Genomic DNA, 6,536 nt, shown 5'->3' on the forward strand with positions numbered 1-6,536 from the left:
GCTACGGCGCCGGGATCGTCCCACTCACGGCGACCTATGAGGCTGGAGATAATGACTCCGCGCGCATGCGCATGGAAGCGACTGATAATTACTGTTTAACACACTCACTGCCAACCAGTGATATTGTAAAATACAATTGCGTCTATTTTTAACGTATTAATAGACTTTAACTCAATAAACTAAATAAATAATATGTCATCTGTATCAAATATTGTTTTTTCTAACTAATTTTGAGCAAGCTCACAAAACAACTGGAGAGTCTGTCATATGATATTTTTACAACTCTTTCATCATGCAAGTATTATCTAGCACAATAGCCCCCCCTGCTGGTGAGCTGTTTAGTAAACGCCTTGGGGTTCAAATGTCCTCTGAAAGTCATTCAGTCGCTCGAATTTTCTTTTGCAAAGTGGCACAAGTGTGGCGAGTATCCAGCTCCTTTTACCTTGATCCCCCTAAAAAGAAATGCGGTGCATCAGTTGCCCTCAGACGTAGAATTAGAGTCAACCTGTGTGTAATTTAATCTCAGCATAAATGCAGCTGCTCTGTGAAGGCTTTAAAGCTTTTGTTAAAGAACATTATTGAAGAAACAGCATCATGAAGACCAAAGAACACAGCATGGCACAACGGAAAATAAACCATAATCTTGCGAAAGTATTGACACCGCCTGAACTTTTTCACAAGTTGGGATGAAAAACCACAAACATCAATGAATTGTTTAAGTCATTTATGTGTTAGATAAACATAGGTGAGCAGTAAGAAGTTACATTTACTCTTTCACAGTAACTTGAGTAGCATTTTGGTTAAAAAATACTTATTTAGCAAAACTTGAATATTATTATTTTGAAGTACTATTAACTGACAACCATGTTTGACTACTTGACCCACCAGTGATCATTTTACAGAGCAAAGAAAAGACACATTTTAACCAAACATGCACAGACACACCTAGTTTGTGGTAAAGTAATACTCCTTTTATGTTCACAAGCAGTCTTCTTCTTGTGTTATTTTGCATCTACTAGGCCTCCGGTGCAAACTGAACTTACAATATTATAGTATTTCTCCTCTTCTCTTCTCTCTGGAAGTATTTTTGTATTGTATTTTTTAATACCAGAATTAACACATTATTTATATTTTTTCATCTCATTACATAATGTCTTTAAAGAAAAACTAGCAGTTTCTCAGAACTTAATTATTCATTTCAGTAAATCATTTTTTACTCTTCCTGAGTCATTTTGAATGATTAGCTTTTACTTCTGCCTGAGAAAAGTATTTTGAAGTAACACTTGCCTTACTTGAGGACAATTTCTGCTTATCCTACCCATATCTCTTTAAACAGCACAAAGTTGTGTTAATTATTTAGTGGATCGGAACTGATATGAGTAACTTTCAAGTCTTGCCTCAGATTCGAAATTGAATTTACGTCTGGACTTTGACTAGGTCATTGCAACACATGCATACATGATTTGATTTAAACCAAGCCATTGCTCACTCCATTTTTCATTGTGAGACAAGTCATTTCCCCCGTTTAACAGGTTTTCTTCTAGGATTGTCTTATGTAGTTCAGTCCATCTTCCTGTCAATGCTGACCAGTTTCAGTTTCTGCTGAAGAAAAGCATCCACACGGCATAACCCTGTCACTACCATGCTTCACTGTGTAGATTCTATGTTCAGGGAGATGTTGTGTCAGTTGTCTTGTCAACAGTAAGTCTCTGTGTCTCCCCTAGTGTAAGTACTTGGCAACTTCTTTGATCTTTTTGCTTGACTTGTCATTTTAGGTGAGTAGTTTTTCTAAGGATATTGTTTTATAACTTAAACCGCTTCATAACTTTCTGACCTGTCTGCTGGGTGATATTCATGGTGGAGTCATGGAGCCCCAACAAATCTCTCAGGGCTTCAAATTATACACAGGTGCAGTGTATTGACTACTATTATTTGCTCCTTTGTTCCTTCATTTATTTTTTCCCTTCCTTATTTCCTTCCATCATTCCTTTCTTCCTCCTTTCTATCCTCCTTTTTTATACTCTTTCCTTTCTTTGTTCCTTCCTTCCTTATTTATTTCCTGCTTTCTTTCCTACCTCACTTCCTCTGGAATTTGAAAAGGTATGGATTTGTTTTACCTTGAAAAAGTATAGGAACCTTTTTATCTTATTTCAGTATTTGGTTACATTAACATAAAATTATTGTTTTAAAAAGCTTTAAAAGACAAAAATAAAACAAATCTGAACATAAAAAAAATGATAGTGCTTATGATAATAATAAACACAGTACCAAATCAAAACAGGAAAAGATAGAAATCATTCAATGATTGATGCTGTTTTTTTTTTATTTATTATTATTTAAAAGGATACCAGTCACAGTTCACAGTTCACTCTGGTGGGAAGGAGCCCCATGTGTCCCATTCTTGTATGATAAAGCTGTTTGAGCCAGGAGAAGTAGTGCGTAAGAGGTGCTTTACAATTACAACTTGATGCTCCACTAAGCGGAACTACTAGATCACTAAGCACCCAAGGAGCCTGACCAAAAATACAAAAAAAAAAGAAAAGAAGGTAACAGTGACACACTGTGAGCACAGCGTCTAATAACAGAAACGGCAGATCATATATCATTCTACATTTCATGATTATTGCAGGTTGCATGTTACGCGGTAAATAAAATGAGAAAGAATATTGCTGAACATGTTAACGGCATGAAATGGTAGATAGTTCCTGATCAGTCTGAATGTATGCAAGTTTGCTTTTGCAACTCTGCTCAACATCTTGACATTCTTGTTATTATTAAGTGAAACTGCAGCATGAACCCAAGATACTCTACTTCTGAGACGTGTTTGATGACTTGCCCATTTATTTTTAGACATTAATCCTTACTGTTAAAGATTGTAGTTCTTCAAAACTGCAACACATTTCCTTACGTAGATTCTTTTTGAGAAATTGTACGTTGTGTTTTTTCCTAAGGTCATGTAACAGTTTTGGCTTTAAACAAGCTCGATTTAGTTGGACTTGGGACAAAGATGACATTTTGGATTATAAACATCAGCATCATGAATACCAAAAAAACACAATGGCCACTTTTACTCACTCTGCTTCTGCTTCTGTACTCTCCAGTGTTGGATTATTTGCTATTATAGCAACTTTTAACTTTATGTCCTCTTTGTTTTTTTTCTTCAAAGAAACTCCACTTGGTCTGCTGATCTGTTTCCCTGTGACGCCTCCCCGAAGGAGGGCATCAGCTGACAACCAACAACCCAGTGTTCTCCTTCGTTAGCTGATGCACTTGGCTCTGTCTTTTAGTCCCTAACCTTGTTTCTCTCTTCGGCTGTTGGCTGAACTTTTACTGCAACTAACTTTACCTATTCTCTTTCATTCTATAGACTTGAAAACTTGGTAAGAGCTTATCTATTTCACTGTGCTTTACCCTAAATTAAGCCAGTAAAGGAGTTACTACTGCCATTGACTTTTTACTTTTTTTTAACACACAAAGTACTTCTGGATCAGTGCTTCTGCTTTCTTTTGTGTGTGTCTGTCTTCTCAAACCTCCTATCAGTGGTGGCAGATGGCCACTCACAATGAGCCAGTTTCTGTTTGAGGTTTCTTCCTGTTTAAGGAGAGTTTTTCTCTCTGCTGTCGCTATACGCATACTCAGTGTGAGGGATTGCTGCAAAGTCAACGACACGATGCAAGGGATTGTTCACTGTCGGTACATGCTCGTCCAGGAGTAGTGAATGCTACGCTCCTCACCCAATGACCACTAGAGATATACCACTGTACAGACAATTGAAGGCTGGATTGAACACATATGAACTTTTCACAAAGCACTGTTAATTTCATCATCTGAAAATGGAAAGAGTATGGCAGACATTCACTTAAACTGCCAGAAAGAGCATGAAAAAGACAAGAGGCCAATAGTGACTCATAAGGGGCCACAGAGACCCACAGCTCAGGTAGGAGGAATTTACATGGCAACTATTAGTTGTGCACATCAGAAATATGACATCTAATGAAGAGTTACAAGAAGAAAATGGTTATGGAAAGCCATGAAAAGACTGCATAAAATGTAAACATCTGATTAGATGTGACCAAGATTGAATGTTTTGGATGCCAAAAATGCTACATGTGGCCAAAGAGTAAAATCCCGAACACCCCATTCCCACAGTGGAATATGGTGGTGACAGCGTCATGCTGTGGGGATGCTTTTCCTGAGCAGTGACCAGGAAGCTGGTCAGAGCTGAAGGGAAAATAAATTGAGCTAAACACAAAACAATCTTGGAAGAAAACTTGCTAGAGGCAACAAAACTACATTCACATGGAACTAAAACGGAAGCATATTCTTGTATTAAAATGAACAAGTCAAAGTAGTTACTTGAATTGGTTTGAGAGTCTGTGGCAAGATCTGAAAAATCAGATGCTCTCTGTCCAATGTGCAAAACTGCTAAATAAATAGCCTGCCCAAATCTTTGTTGCTGGATTTGCACTAAAAAGTGATTTTACAAAGTAATAATTTGGGGAGACTGAATACATAAGTGAAGGTTTTTAGATTTGTATTTGTAAAACATTTGGACATCATATATTATTCTACATCTACTACACAGTTGTGCTCCCTTTGTGTTTGTTTATCACATACAAATCAAGTGAAATACACTGAAATGTATTGTTGTAACATGAGAAAATATGTAGAAGTTCAAGAACCATGAATACTTCTTAACTGCCACTTATAGTTGTTGGCTATATTTTACATTTCACACGTTAAAATTATATTTTGCATTTGTAAATAAATTCATCCACTACCACTGTAAAATAAATATGTCAAACCAGTCACTTTGTGATGTTATAACCTTTCTTTGTTGTTTTCCCCTTATACCAAATAAAATTACTCGTCTTGCCTTAGTTACCTGCCTCATGCTCCACATTCCAGAAATTATAAGGATGTTATACAAATAATAATTAAACATACAAAACAAAAACAAAAAAATCTGTTATTTGCATCTCAGTTTTTCCTGATTCATCCATGTAAGAAGTGAGACCGAAAGGCACTCAAATAAATAACAGGCTTCTGAAACATGCCTGGGTAAAAAGAGGGACTCAGTCCTGGATTTAGCATTCATCTGTAAAAAAAAAAAAAAACAAAAAAAAAAACTTCTCACTAAAGTGCAGCTCGCTGCGCGGCTGCGTGAAATTACCCTAAAAAAAAAAAAGAAAGAAAAAAAAAGCACCCCCCCCACCCCCTCTCCTTCCCTCCTCTTCTCTCCTCTCGGTCTGTGTGGTGCGCGCTCCTGAAGTCGCGTTCACGTTTGGCAGCTCCACGTCGACATTCTTCCAGCTGCATATAGTGAACTGCTCAGCACAGCACTGGGGGAAGAAAAGGTAAAAGCGGAGGTAGTCACCTTAGGATCAGAGCGCTGCAAGTCCACACTCGGTCATTTACCGCTCTGAAAAAGGGGGCTTTGCATGCAGTGAATCTGTAGCTATGGCCTGCAATGTCCTCAGCTCGTTTTCAGTTTTCTTAGCTTTTTTTTTTTTTTTTTTTATGAGCTGATCTAGACCACCTCGTGTTGGATTGCAGCTGGTTCCTGACGTCTACCTATTTCAGGTACAGTATTGCTTGCAGAACTAACAAATTTACTGCATCACATACTTTGGAAATCATTGCCATGATTTCTGGTTGAGACATTCTGCTGTTTGTTCTATGATATCATTTTTGCATAACTGAAGTTGCTGCCAGCTGATAAGTCTCCTAACTACACTCAAACTGAAACAACTTGATACTCTTGACCTTCTTCAGCCCATTTTTCTTCCTCTGTCTATATTGTTTGGGGAATAGCTCATTTTCAGTGGCTTTTCTTTAGTGTTGAAAGTTGGTGAAGCTCAACAGGTTGAACTGCGGACGCAAGAATCTAATAATAATGAGAAAGACATAAGCAGGCTCTTAAAATTTGAATCATACATGCCAGTGTAGAGATTGTGCAGATGTTAAGTTTGCAACCACCCAAATGTTCAAGCCTGAGGCGCTTTATCAATGAGGGGCCTTGATGAAAACTGTGCAAACTAAAACTATGTTTAGTTAACTTATTTCTGTAAAAAGATAAAACCTGTCTGCCATCACTGCATGTGTGTGTGTATGTGTCCATAGGGTAGCCACATTGCAGCTATGCTCCGCAGGCCCTGCTTCTCCAGCTACATTTTACTCCATATTTCGTCACAAATTACACAGGACAGTCAACATGGCTGTTCAGCATTACTATGTTTTTTCTTTTCTTTTTTTTTATTTTTATTTATTTACCTGCAGGTTGAAGGAGCACCTAGTAGCGAGGAAGCTAAGGTTCCACACAAGGACAAACCTGTGAGGTGGCACTGCTGTGGCTTTCCAAATAAAGTTCTGTGATACACTCAGACTCTAACTGCCTGCAGTCAGTGCATTACAGAACTTTGTTTTGGGAGTGAATGCATCTGCAAACATTTGGACATTTCACTTTCCAGTCTAACATAGCGTGTTTGTTTGTTTTACGTGTTGATTTATTAAAGTTTTCCCTAATGTTTTATGTC

At 37.7% G+C, this 6,536-nt stretch overlaps 1 long non-coding RNA gene across 1 annotated transcript; it reads left to right on the forward strand.

Annotated features, from left to right (window-relative positions):
• Window positions 1-5,149: 5,149 nt before the first annotated feature.
• Window positions 5,150-6,536, forward strand: LOC106954413 (uncharacterized). Its single transcript, XR_001426361.1, has 2 exons — window positions 5,150-5,583; window positions 6,280-6,536. It is a non-coding gene; the product is annotated as an uncharacterized LOC106954413 (long non-coding RNA).

This window comes from Poecilia latipinna, unplaced genomic scaffold, assembly GCF_001443285.1.
Source record: "Poecilia latipinna isolate Pla-1442-1.1 unplaced genomic scaffold, P_latipinna-1.0 Scaffold655, whole genome shotgun sequence".
In the NCBI taxonomy this organism is placed as follows: domain Eukaryota; kingdom Metazoa; phylum Chordata; class Actinopteri; order Cyprinodontiformes; family Poeciliidae; genus Poecilia; species Poecilia latipinna.